Raw genomic sequence first — 14663 nt, forward strand, 5'->3', positions numbered from 1 at the left:
CAATTGTCTACCAACGTAAGTATTGAAGTCTTCTTGTTTAACCATAAAATTATCAAACTCATCCAAGCATTGGCTAGTAGACTTATAGTGAGGAATATCACATTCATCAAATATATAGAGAGAATTTACCTTTACTACTTGTGTCGGGTTATTAAGACCATGTATTTCTTCGATAGGTGGTAAATTCTTAACATCTTCAGCTTTAATACCCTTTTAGTTCATAGATTTCTTTGCCTCTTCCATATCTTCAGGACTGAGAAATAGAATACCCCTTTTCTTCAGAGTTGGCTTAGGAATTGGTTCAGGAAGTGTCCAATCATTTTCATTACTCAACATATTATTCAATAGCAATTCAGCTTGATCAACAATTCTTTCCCTGAAAACACAACCAGCACAACTATCCAGGTGGTCTATGGAAGCATCGGTTAGTCCATTATAAAAGATATCAAGTATTTCATTTTTCTTGAGAGGATGATCAGGCAAAGCATTAAGTAATCAAAGAAGCCACCCCCAAGCTTGTGGGAGACTCTGTTCTTCAATTTGCACAAAATTATATATTTTCCTTAAGGTAGCTTGTTTCCCATGAGCGGGGAAATATTTAGCAGAGAAGTAATAAAGCATATCCTGGGGACTATGCACACAAACAAGATCAAGAGGATTAAACCATGTTTTAGCATTACCCTTTAATGAGAACGGAAATAACTTAAGGATATAGTAGTAACGAATTTTTTCCTCATTAGTGAATAGGGTGGCTATATCATTCAATTTAGTAAGATGTGCCACAACAGTTTCAGATTCATAGCCATAAAAAGGATCACATTCAACCAAAGTAATTAACTCAAGATCGACAGAGAAATCATAATCCTTATCGGAAATACAGATAGGTGAAGTAGCAAAAGCAGGGTCATATTTCATTCTAGCATTCAAAGATTTTTCTTTCAACTTAGCTAACAGTTTCTTCAGATCATATCTATCATTGCAAGCTAAAAAGTCTCTAGCAGTTTCTTCATCCATAACATAACCGTCAAGCACAACAGGCAATTCATATCTAGGGGGAGAATCTTCATCATCACTTTCATCAACATTATCAATTTCAATAATTTCATTCTCTCTAACCCTAGCAAGTTGTTCATCAAGAAATTCACCTAATGGCACAATATTATCAAGCATAGAAGTAGTTTCATCATAAGTATCATGCAAAGCAGAAGTGGCATCATCAATAACATGCGACATATCAGAATAAATAGCAGGAGTGGGTATCGCAAGTTTACTCAAAACAGAAGGTGAATTAAGTGCAGAGCTAGATGGCAGTTCCTTACCTCCCCTCATAGTTGAGGGAAAAATCTTGGTTCTTTCATCTTTCAAGTTCTTCATAATGATCTAGATAAAAATCCCAAGTGACTCAAAGAATAGAGGTATGCTTCCCGGCAACGGCGCCAGAAAATAGTCTTGATAACCCACAAGTATTGGGATTGCAATAGTTTTCGAGGGTAGAGTATTCAACCCAAATTTATTGATTCAACACAAGGGGAGCCAAAGAATATTCTCAAGTATTAACAGTTGAGTTGTCAATTCAACCGCACCTGAAAGACTTAATATCTGCAGCAAAGTATTTAGTAGCAAAGTAATATGGAAGTAACGATAACAGTAGCAAAAGTAACAGTATTGGTTTTGTAGTGATTGTAACAGTGGCAATGGAAAAGTAACTAAGCAGAGATCAATATGTGAAAAGCTTGTAGGCAATGGATCAGTGATGGATAATTATGTCGGATGCAATTCCTCATGCAACAGTTATAACATAGGGTGACATAGAACTAGCTCCAATTCATCAATGTAATGTAGTCATGTATTCCGAATATAGTCATACATGCTTATGGAAAAGAACTTGCATGACATTTTTTGTCCTACCCTCCCGTGGTAGCGGGGTCCTATCGGAAACTAAGGGATACTAGTAGAACGCCCGTGCGTTGCTACGGGCTCCTTGTATATGACAATGGTTCAACCTCAGTTATATATAATACTCCCTCAGTTCCTAAATATAAGTTCTTTTAGAATCATGCTTATGCCCATTGTCAGCCTTTTTCAATGTAAAGACCCTCTTTCTCACTCTCTGTCTCTCATCCCTGAGCTCTCTTCTTTATCTTTCTTTCTCTCTCCACCCATTTCCCTATTTTTTTCTCTCTCTCTCCACCTCCATCCTCTGTAATTCCCTCAATTAGTTATTTAAGTGTTTGATTATACACACAATAATATTTTTCAGTGTAATGTTTTAATATTTTTCAGTGTAATGTTTCAAGACTAATTAGATTTTCCACCACAATAGAAGGACTTTCGTGGAAATTGTTGTGGGTGACTCGCTCTATCCTTATTCATTAAAAGTTTTCTGGAGTCATGGAAAATATTTTGTGGAGCACTACAACACACTCCACACACATGGTGATGTAATTTTTCAGTTTTGATAAGAAAACTTACAAAAAGTATTTGTGTGAAGCATAGTAAGCAAGATAGTTAGGTCATTGTGGATGCGATGATATGAACAAGAATATCTACAAGTTTAAAAGATTTCATAACAATGATCTATGAACTCTATTTATAATTTATTTTGCACTACCATAAACCAAGTCATTACAAATACTACTTGCCTTCATGCCTTGGTCCATCAAGTATTCTCAAGATTTTAGTGTACTATCAAGTCAACATTGTTTAGAAAACTTAGCCCATTGAATAACCTTAACAAGAACATTTTCACAGAGCGATGTGTTACTATTTATACATCAAAGCTTAACCAGCTGTAGATTTTTCCTACATCAAAACTAATTACTCGTCTATAAGGTGGTTATTTCACCACATGTAAATTTCTTCTGATTACCACCAGCACCCCTCATAAGCAGTCCTGCTTTCTATCAAGAAGTTGCATATTCAGCAAATGTTAATGTCCCATTTTCTTCCTTGATGTCTGAATCCGAATACTATTTATTTTCATGGATATAGGATGCTTTGCTTCCACCGTAGTATATATATTCCTGCCATGTCGTTTGTAAAGACATGTCTACTTTGTAGTATGCAATGCATCGTGCACCTGCGTCTTCTCGCTATCTGCAGGCTTTCTCCAGTCACCAGCTCTGACTGTTTCACATACACGCTGATAATTCTGCCTTGGTTGTAGGCAAGTATCTGGTATATTCAGCTATCATCAGGAACTCCTCTTCACAACTGTATTTTGGCGGAAAAAAAATTCTACTGAAACCAGATGCATAATCATGGAGGTAGCTCAATTTTCAAGGCATAAGATGGGTAAGTTATCCCAAAAAATGAACAACCATCATGCATATCCATATGGGAACGGAGGATTAATTACTAACCTTGAAGAACTTTTTTTGAGAAAATTACTAAGCTTGAAAAACTTTTTTCTTGAACCTGATGCTGTGGAATGGTCATTGTGCGTGCCCAGATAAAAGGAACTGCTTATAACTTGGAATATTATGCATACCTAAAATAATAACTGAGTAGTGGATGTTCAAGCATCAAAAACTTTTTGACTGGATTTTCCTTACCACACATCAATCAATCTTAACATTTTTCTGACCCCATGTCTTCTTCCTTCAACAGCAACTTAAAAGATTTCTGCAGATAGGGTAAAATCATGAAGCACTTGTAAAAGATTGTACTTAATTACAGAATAAATATAAGACATATCAGACTTGAGTATTATAAAAGAATGATGTGAGTCCAGAAACAAGTCCAATTTAAGCCCATGATGTGTAAATAGTCCAATTTTAGTCCATGATGTGTAAAATAGTCCAGAATGTAGTCTGCTTAGCTAGCGAGCTAGTGTCACCGCACCATTTGGCAACCTCACCCTTGGAGAAGCATCGCTCTCTCGTGCTCTGGCTTCCTGGATGCCTTGCCTACCGTCAACCTAGTGCTTCTTGACAGCCAAAACGTCAAGCCCTTCATGATTGCGCGTTGCCACATGGTAGCAGAGGCAACTGCAAGTAACAACGATAGTCTAAGTAGAACAAGTAAGATGATTATGAACTGTTCCTTATCTTGCTTACCTATCTGGTGGTCCATGCTGCCCACATATTTGAGGATTTACATTGAGGAAATTGAACCTTAAATTAGATGACAGCAAGCTATATAAATAAATATTTTGCAAGAACAGAATGAATGGATACTAACTTCAAAATGTAGTGTATCACGGAATGAATACTAACTTCAAAATGATGCCTCTAGTATAGATATACAAGGAAAAGGTGCATACATTTCTCGACGGATTCCATGATCAAGTACGTACTTGCTAATAATTTGGTAGGAGTAGAGCATAATTTAGGGATCAAGTAAGAGCATCCGGTTGAATCTACATAACGGATATGGAATCATTCAGAACGACACCAAGCTACAAGTTGAGTGACTGATTAGTTAATGGCGGCTAGTTAAGCTAAGCTAGGTGCGGTTCATGGGAGTCAAGTGTCGTTTTATCTGATTATCTCTCAGACGAAATCAGTAAGACCAAAAATTGCCGTGCACCCATCAGTCTGACAAAATCAATAAGACCAAAAATGTGAGTAATCATCATCTGCAGCCTGTGAGGAATCAGTGATTTTCCACCTAATGATGTGTAAAAAAGAAATGCAGCTAAAGCATCTTCAGAGAAGCACATGCCCTTGAAAATATAGAGCCAACGCTGAACATCTCTGACCCATTTCAAAAAAATGATGACAGATCCACTACGCCCCTTGCTAGCTCAACTAAAACACCTAACAATGCCCTCAACATCAACACTGACACTCGTGTCTGAATAAAAAAATCAACAACACTTCCCCAAAATAAACATTGGCCTGGACATGAAACTGTATGGATTAATTAATAACGCTCTTAGTATGCCTATGTGTGTACCCGCACATGGTCGTAACGACAAGGCAGACTTTTGTCATCCATGGTAACAAGGCTTAAGCTGTGCACACCGGCATTGGACGAGGATCGCTTACTATGACCGGTGGCAGGGGAAGGAGGAACTACGCGAAGAGGGACTAAAGGGGTTCTCTCCCTCAGAAGTTTTCCATGGCCGACCACCACAGCAAGCCGACCACCACAGATGCAGGGACCCCTTGACTGACACATCAACCATGCGTCAACCGGCGAGCATCAACGCATTTCCACCGCGCTGCTCTCTGCTCTCCCTCCTCTCTTTCATGGCTGGCACAAGGGATGGGATGAGACTAGCTGGAGGCAACCCCTCTCCTTCTTTCTTTCAAGCGGGTCATGGCGCTACATTTTTACATGAGATTGCAGAGTTAATCACATCGGTTACATGATAATATACTTAATCCTCAGTCTGGTCATGTGTAACTACCGAACATATCAAAATATAGTAATGTTCATGTTTAAAACCAAGATATAGCTGGAGAGAAGTTAAAAATCAATGCTTAGACTAAAATTATAACTTACTGAATGAAAACTTAGTTCGGTTCAGATTATAGATTTGTAGTTTTAAAACGTTAATCACATCAATAACACATGACCGTTTATAGCCTTCTACAATTTGGTCTATATCTTCAAAGTACTTTGGACAAAAACAACTTGATGTGCAAAAAGAAGGGATACTAATATAAATATTCATTGTACTTGAATGCAAAAAGATCAACAAGATCGGAACCGACTGAAAAATAAGAAAAGAGCACCTACAGACTCACCTGTACGCTATGGTACTTCTGCCTCATAGACTTCGTTGACCCGCATAGTTTATGGCAATGACCCTACCTCTTCTGCTGCATCCGGGCTTGGCCACCATGACGTCTCCTCCTCCTAGTGCATCCCCTCTCCCAAAATCCACCAGAAGATCCTCCCATGCTTAGTATGCAAAATAGTTGATGAAATATACGAGGTCCATGTGAAATTGGAGTTTAGTATCTTGGCACTCTGTAGTTAACTCTTAACTGCAACACTTCATTGATCTAAAAAGCTGCAGCACTTCATACGTTGAAAGCTTTGAAATTGCTGCAGCCAATATAGAAGATGTTTGCACTATAGTCCAGCAATACATTTACTAACACTTGGAAACATATTCTGAATGCTCTACTCTTCATAGTATTGATAGCATAGTCTGAATGCTCTTCTACATAACATGGACTCGTAGACAACCAGTTATATTGACTCCACATTTTCAAGATAAATTAACATAAGCAAAATTACAGTTTTGTGTTCAAATGTGAAAAGTATACCTAAGTATCCCGAGAGAATGTATTACTTTGTACCAGCTGAGAGTTATCACTATTCTCATTCTGAAACCTTATCCTGAGAAAAACATTGGTTGCATATATGCACACAGATGCTGCACCCAGAATAGAAAAATAGACAGTCAGATAAGTAGCATTATTCAGAATAGAAGCACATAGAAGACAAATCGAAACATCAGCAAACCACACCAACCAAATCAAAAGAGAGAGAGAGAGGCGGAAACTGATGTTGAGCACCTTCATAGTGGGCATCCTCACGGCCCCTTGAACACGCAACAGCTTCTCTTTGCATATCTGTCACTAGATCGTAGCAAACTGCACACACGCCCGAATCAGACGCGAAGATAAACCAAACCAGAAGAAGCGGAGGAGGGATTCATACCTGGTCGAGGTCATGGACCACAGGGTTATCTACGATGCCAACGCCAGATCGGTCATCATGGCCACGGGCTAGGGAGGCGACGATGACGTCTTGAGGAGGAGGATGAGGGTGCGGGCATGAGGAAGAGGTCATCGCTGGGAGACACCTTGTTGGTGTGAGGTGAAGAGCCAGATCGAGGATTGGGGTGGGGCGTCGGCTGCGGCAGCGGCTGGAGACCGGGAGACTGTTATTTACTTGACTGCTCGGCCTTAACGGGAAAGGTTAGGAAAAGTGCCTTTCCTTTTTTGCAGTTTAAGTGCAAGGAACTTGAAATAGGGCCCTACTGCGTTTTTAGTGGAACGCCTTTTAGGGTGGATTCCTTTAGTAATATATAATCTATACACTCGATTCATCAACGAAGAGGGGCTACTCTGCACAATACCACATTCTCTGAAAATAAACAACACAAAGATGAAATTGAGAAGGGGAGAGATGACATGCTCATTAGTCATTACCTTCTAGCTATGATGAATGGGAGATGTGGGTTGAGGTTGTGTCCGCTGGGGTGCCGACCTCAAACATCACGACGCCGGGCGGTGCGACGATGGGCTTCTTGAGGCCCTGCTGGTCCTCGTCCATGACAAGCGCCTTGACTCTCAATCCATAGACCTCCTCGACGACATTTGTTGTTGATTGTTATTAACAATATTGGCAATGGCAATTCAGTTTTCTTTGTAGTCATGTTCGGTATTAACTTAACCATCCATATTTATTGAGAAATATTATTCTGTAGCTCTCACTATGTACATTGGCCATGAATTTAATTTAGAGCATTCATGTTCTCATCTGATCCTAAAGCAGGCAAGTTGGAAACTATCAATGCTGCTATGAAAATGTTATGTTCACATAATTCATAAGTTGGATTATGCACCAATGCATGGACCTTTTTGTGTTAGCTTCATATTTTCTATAAAATAAATAATCATACATGTTTAAACAAGTCGTGTTCCATATCACAAAAAAAGGTAAGAATGTGGAATATTCCATATAGAGGAGATTAACAACCAATGATGAAATGTATACATAAGGATATAACATTTTGGCCAACAAGTTTCAAAGATGAACGAGAACTTACCGGCGGGTTGTGAATGTCAATACTCTAAGGAGTACATCTTAAATCACCATCACTGATTACTGCCTTTCCACTAAAAAGTGATTATTGGCTTTAAAATGTGTGGTTTCTACAGAACTGCAGGTTAACGTTAATTTACTTTTTGTAAAGTACCTTTCAAAGATAATATGGAGATGTGGTCACCAGTTGTAGTAAATGCAGATAAGAACTACTATAATATCCCTCCGGTGCACTTACAACAATATATAATACAAACAAAGTGAATCTGCAGAAAATGATTGAGGGATGCCAAATAGAAAATGAGGCCAGAAATCTAGCTAAGCAAACGTACTTGTATAAAGTCGCTGAAACATGGACCCCAATTGTTAACCCTGTAAACCTGAAGATCAAGTGAGAAAATAAAATAAAATTAGAACCTTTTCTCATCAAGTAAAAGTGTAAAACATTGGGAAGTCAACTTGAAACATAGATCACAATTATCAATCTGTAAACCTGAAGATTCCGTGAAGAGCAATGAAAGAAAAGCAAAAAAGATTAGCCATACCAGCCTATGTTAGGAGTGGAACATCCAAAATTTTGGCACATAAAGTACGAGTTCTGAAACGTCAAAGTAATAACCCTGCCCTCCTGAAGTCTTGATCATGTTCAGCTATGCCAATTTCGCATTGACAGAGATTGGTTTAACCTACGAGAGCACAAATCAAAACCATTTTATGGTCTACTCTTCACTGAATGATATGTTATGTGAGATCCCATGTTATGCAAAACAAGTATGTTTGTCAAGCCTCGCGAGTCGCGATACTGCAAGACCAATAGCTATAGCCATACCCTGCTATAAGGTTCTTGAAATTGTTAACAGCACCCTCCTGAAAACTAAAGGAAAACAGATTGACGACAATGCCTATGGAACGGGAAAGCATGAGATGAAGTCGACAACTAAAATAAAGATAAAATTGAGAGTACAGCCCATAGCACATACCTTGTCAGGGTACTGTTGATGACAGAACCAGAACCAGAGCGACCACCATGTTTGCGTAGATGGTGTGCTGAATTCTGCACGTGCCTTTGGTGCGACGGGCGATGAGGAGGTGCCTGGTCTTCCGGAAGCCCGAGCTCAGTGGCGTCGAAGTCGACCCCGATCACGTCCAGCTCCTGACTATTGGCGAACATCCGCACAGGAAGACAAGCGCAACACGGCTTGGGCCCATGTCCTCCATCTACACAGCGCGGCCGCGCGTCACGGCGAACAGCACGGCGGCGCAGTCCCATGTTGCCTCAGCTCCCCCAAATTGCAGGCATCAGGCCAAGGCGTCGTCGCTGCGTACCCAAACCGATGTGGTGTTTGAATCCCATCCCACGGTGGCTGGGTTCGCAAACTCAAGGCAGCGACCGGCGGGGAAGACGAGGACCAGCGTGGAACAACCAGCGGGGTAGGAAACATGAGATAGAGGGGCAAGGGCGGTGAGCAGGGCCGGCGATCCAGAAACGTGGATGCGAGATCCGGCGAGGTCTTCTTGAGGGGTTCCGCGGCGGAGGCGCTGTCGAGTGCGCAGATCGCGCGACGGCGGCGATCCAGAACTGTCGGCGATCCCGTAACGCGGAGGTGAGATCCGGCGGGGTCTGCTCGAGGGGATCGGCGGCAGTGTGATCCTGATGGACTCAGGTGGCGCCGTTTCTTTGGGCTACGTGTGTGGGTGGGGTTGGGTGGGTGTGAGGATGAGGAGACGAAAAAAACCGGATGAAAGTGGTGGGACGAAAAAAAAACCTGGAAGCGAGACTACCAACTGCTCCATTAGGAGTAGAGATTAAGGCCTCCTTTTAATAGAGTACCGAACCAAAGCATTAACATTTAGTGAATACATGAACTCCTCAAACTATGGTCATCACCGGAAGTGGTCCCGATTATTGTCACTTCGGGGTTACCGGATCATAACACATAGTAGGTGACTATTGACTTGCAAAATAGGATCAAGAACTCACATATATTCATGGAAACATAATAGGTTCTGATCTGAAATCATGGCACTCGGGCCCTACTGACAAGAATTAAGCATAGCAAAGTCATAGCAACATCAATCTCAAAACATAATGGATACTAGGGATCAAACCCTAACAAAACTAACTCGATTACATGATAAATCTCATCCAACCCATCACCGTCCAGCAAGCCTACGATGGAATTACTCATGCACGGCGGTAAGCATCATGAAATTGGTGATGGAGGAAGGTTGATGATGACAATGGCGACAGATTCCCCTCTCCGGAGCCCCGAACGGACTCCAGATCAGCCCTCTTGAGAGAGATTAGGGCTTGGTGGCGGCTCCATATTGTAAAACGTGATGAATCCTTCTTCCTGATTTTTTCTCCCTGAATGTGAATATATATAGTTGGAGTTGAGGTCGGTGGAGCCTCAGGGGGGGCCCATGAGACAGGGGCCACGCCCCCACCCTCGTGGACAGGGTGTGGGCCCCTAGGTGTTGATTCTTTTGCCAGTATTTTTATAAATTCCAAAAATATTCTCTGTGAAGTTTCAGGTCATTTCGAGAACTTTTATTTCTGCACAAAAATAACACCATGACAATTCTGCTGAAAATAGCATCAGTCCGGGTTAGTTCCATTCAAATTATGCAAGTTAGAGTCCAAAACAAGGTCAAAAGTGTTTGGAAAAGTAGATACGATGGAGACGTATCAGTCGACATATCATAGGCACCTATCTGACCCACTGACGAGCTCACACATGTTTCCTCCGACCAATCAGAATTTTAAATGTGGAAATTTTCTATTGGTCCAGGCTATTAATGGGTTATCAGATCCAAAACCGGACTTGGTAGCTTAACGGCGACCCATTACGGTGGATGCTACGTGTCGGTCACCCTTAACGAAAGCACTTCTGTGACGCGCGATTTATCTTCATGGAAGTGGACACTTCCGTGATTATAATTTTGGTAATGTCATGGAACACTTCTACGACATCACAAGTATGACTATCTTGATTCTGTCATAAAATCGTCATGGATGTACATGCATGACAGAAAGCGTGACCTACTGTGACAAACACGTATCATCATGGAAGTGTATTTTTTTGTAGTGTTGATTTGGCACGATCTTGATGTATCACGAGCTTTGTTAATATAGTTGGATCATATGGTGTTTCTCCCTCCCTATCTTGTTGTGATGAATTGAGTTTTCCCTTTGAGATTTCGTTATTATCGGATTGAATACTTTTATGGATTTGAGAGCACTTGATGTATGTCTTGCTATGAATACCCATGGTGACAATGGGGTATCATATTGATTCACTTGATATATGTTTTGGCACTCAACTCGCGGATTCCCGAGGTGACATTGCTATGCATAGCGGTTGATGCACGTTTTCGTCCTTGTTTCTCCGATAGCAATCTTGGGGCACTCTTTGAGGTTCTTTGTGTTGGATTTAGTATTATGAATCTGAATTTGTTTGATGCATACCGTATAGTCAAGTCACGGATACTCGCGGTGACATTGGAGTATATAGGTGACATTACAGTTGGTTTATGTGTACCATATGGTGTTATTTTAGTACAAACTCTTGGATAGATCGATCAGAAAGGGTAACTTGGTGTTATTTTAGTATGAACTCTTGGATAGATTGATCGAAAGAATAGCTTTGAGGTGATTTTGTACCCTACAAACAATTTCTTCTTATGTTCTCCCCTAGATAAGAACTTTGGAGTGGTTCTTCATCGCACGTTGAGGGATGGTTATATGATCCAATTATATTAGCATTATTCATAGATTGCACTAGAAAAAGCATAGACCCTAGGCCTCATTATTAAGCATGGCAATACCGTTTGTGCTCACTTTTGTTACTTGCTACCTTGCTGCTTTTTTATTGTTCCTATGACAAAAATGAATATCTACTATCATTACTACACTTGTATCACCATCTCTTCGCCGAACTAGTGCACCTATACAATTTACCATTGTATTTGGTGTCTTGGGGACACACGAGACTTTTTGTTATTTGATTGTAGGGTTGTTTGAGAGAGACTATCTTCATCCTACGCCTCCCACAGATTGATAAACCTAAGGTAATCCACTTGAGGAAAAATTGCTACTGTCCTACACAACTCTGCACTTGGAGGCCCAACACGAGTCTACAAGAATAAAGTTGCATAGATCAAGCTCTTTTCTCGCACCGCTTCCAGGGAGGTGAGTGCTTGAAGGTATATCTTTAGATCTTGCAATTGAATGCTTTAGTTTCTTGTTGTATCACTAGTTTGGTTTGTAAAATAAAAATACAAAAAAATGAATTGAGGTGGCTTCATATTATTCGTCTTTATCATGTCTTTCTTGAAAATGATGGAAAGGAAAATTGTGCTCAATTGATAGAAGAAGAATTCAATAAAATGTTTGGCATAAAATCCTTGAATGATGAGCATGATTGCATTGTTGTTAGTATGAATTCTATGAATATCCAAAATGCTAATGATGATTGCACTAGTCATGACAAAAATATTTCTTATAAGCATGTCAATTTTTGTGGAGTGGAAAGACTTTGTGAAGACATGCCTTATAGGGATGATAGATTTTGTAAGAAGCATAAATAAGATAGAACCAAGTTTTTGCTCAAAGTGATAGATGAATTTGCTACAAAATTATGTTCTCTTTATCCTATTACTTGTGAACTTTGCAATAAAGTTGTTCACATTAATTTCCAATGCATGCTTTTTCATGATCGAATCGTGTCCAAATATTGCAATAACTTGATCACACTTGAACTTTATAATGGAGTTTGCTTATTTTGTGGGTGTGAAGAATTGTCACATAAAAATGGTTGGTTTGAAGCATTCATATTCACAGACCATGCTGAAACTAATTTGAAAGAAATCCATATGTTTTGCATGGTAAATTACAATGAAAATGCTTATATTGCCAACTATAGGAAGACGGGAAAACCAACATAATATAAAAGGAATAGTAATGAAAGGGTAAAGATTTCTATTTTCCCTCCTATTGTCTCTCATGATGAAATAGGTGACGAGAAGGATCTCCGTATTCAACCAATCTCATCAATAAGAAGCTCGTAAAAAATAATTAAACCCACACATATTGTGGTGAATAAGAAGAAAAGAAGAAAGAGTAGAGGTAAAAAGGTATCCCTCCCAAATGATGTTGCTCCTATTGTTGTTGTGCCTCTTGAGAATGAATCAAAAATAATTGTGGAAGATGATACACTTGATGATGATTTTTTTATGCCTATTGCTTGTTGCAATGACTATGATTGGGAAGATAATGATACTTCTTATAATCTTGAAAATCTTTTTGGCACCAACTTGGGAAATTCTGATGATAATAATTGTTATACTATTGGTGCTATTCATACTATTAATGATGAGAGTGATTATGCTTATGATATGCCAAGCCACAAGCTTGGGGATGCTATGTTTGATGAGAATGACATGTTTGAGAATTTATTTGCTACAATTAATGTTTGTCCCAAGCTTGGGGATGCTATGCTTAATGAAGATGATCTCTTTAGTCACCCTACTTTGAATGATCAAATTTGCTATGATGATTGCATGCCTCCTATTTATGATTGATGCAATATTTATGAAAGTGGGTTTGCAAGAGTGTCAACTTTAGATAATATTTATCTCACTATTTTGGAGGGTGTTGAATATTATTATAATGATAAAAAGTGAATTTGAAGAGGTCATGACTTTATTTAGTAATGATTCCACTATTTCAGAAGAGGTTTCAATTGACTATGATGAGAACAAAGTTGCTACTTATGATGATTATTGTGACGATACTTATGTTATAAAAAGTAGTGATAATTATTGTCATAATTTTGAATATACTTTTACTGAACATTACTCTTTTAATGTGGAAACAATTTATAGTATTCGAGTTTCATATGATACTCCCACTATTATGAATGAGAATAAAATTGCTTATGTGGAGTGTAATAAAAATACTATGCTTGTGGATCATGAAAGGAATGCTTTGTGTGATAGTTATATTGATGAATACATTCATGATGCTACTGAAAATTATTATGAGAGAGGAACATGTGATTCATGATGTTCTCTTTATGTTTTAATTCTTTACTTCTATATGAGCATCATTGAAATCATCATGCCTAGCTTAAAAGGCATAAAAGAAAAGCGCTTGTTGGGAGAAAACCCAACATTTATACCTACTATTTTTGTGTGCTCATATGATTATGCTACTGTAGTAATCATGTTTTATAGGATTTTTTCAATAAAGTGCCAAATAAAGCCGTTGGGATAGTGTGGATGATAGTTGACTTGATTCTGTGCAAAAACAGAAACTTTTGCTTCTAGTAACAAAAATTATTTAAATTCACCAGAATGTGATAAAATTCTGAAATTTTTACAGCTGATTGAAATACAAATTTTATACGTTTTCCTAATTTTTGAGAATTTTCGAATTTACAGAAGTATGGTCATTGTCCAGATCATGACAGACTGTTCTGTTTTTGACAGATTCTGTTTTCAATGCATAGTTGGCTTGTTTCCTAGTTTCTATGGCTTATAATGATCAATATAGATTGTGTAAATGATAAGATACAGTAGGCTTTGTGTGACAAAAATTATTAATCTTGTCTTTGACTGCACCTAGGTGAATGATTTGTCTTTATCATACTAACATATCTCGCGAAGTTCCATTAAGTTTTGTGTGATTGAAGTTTTCAAGTTTTGGGTGAGATGTCGATATGAGAAGAATAAGGAGTGGCAAGAACTTAAGCTTGGGGATTCCCAAGGCACCCCAAGGTAATATTCAAGGAAGACCCAAGCAACTAAGCTTGGGGATGCCCCGGAAGGCATCCCCTCTTTTGTCTCCGACATTATCGGTAACCTCACTTGGAGCTATATTTTCATCTGTCACATGATACGTCTCCAATGTATCTATATTTTTTATTGTT

The sequence above is a fragment of the Triticum urartu genome, chromosome 3 (assembly GCF_003073215.2).
Source record: "Triticum urartu cultivar G1812 chromosome 3, Tu2.1, whole genome shotgun sequence".
Lineage (NCBI taxonomy): Eukaryota > Viridiplantae > Streptophyta > Magnoliopsida > Poales > Poaceae > Triticum > Triticum urartu.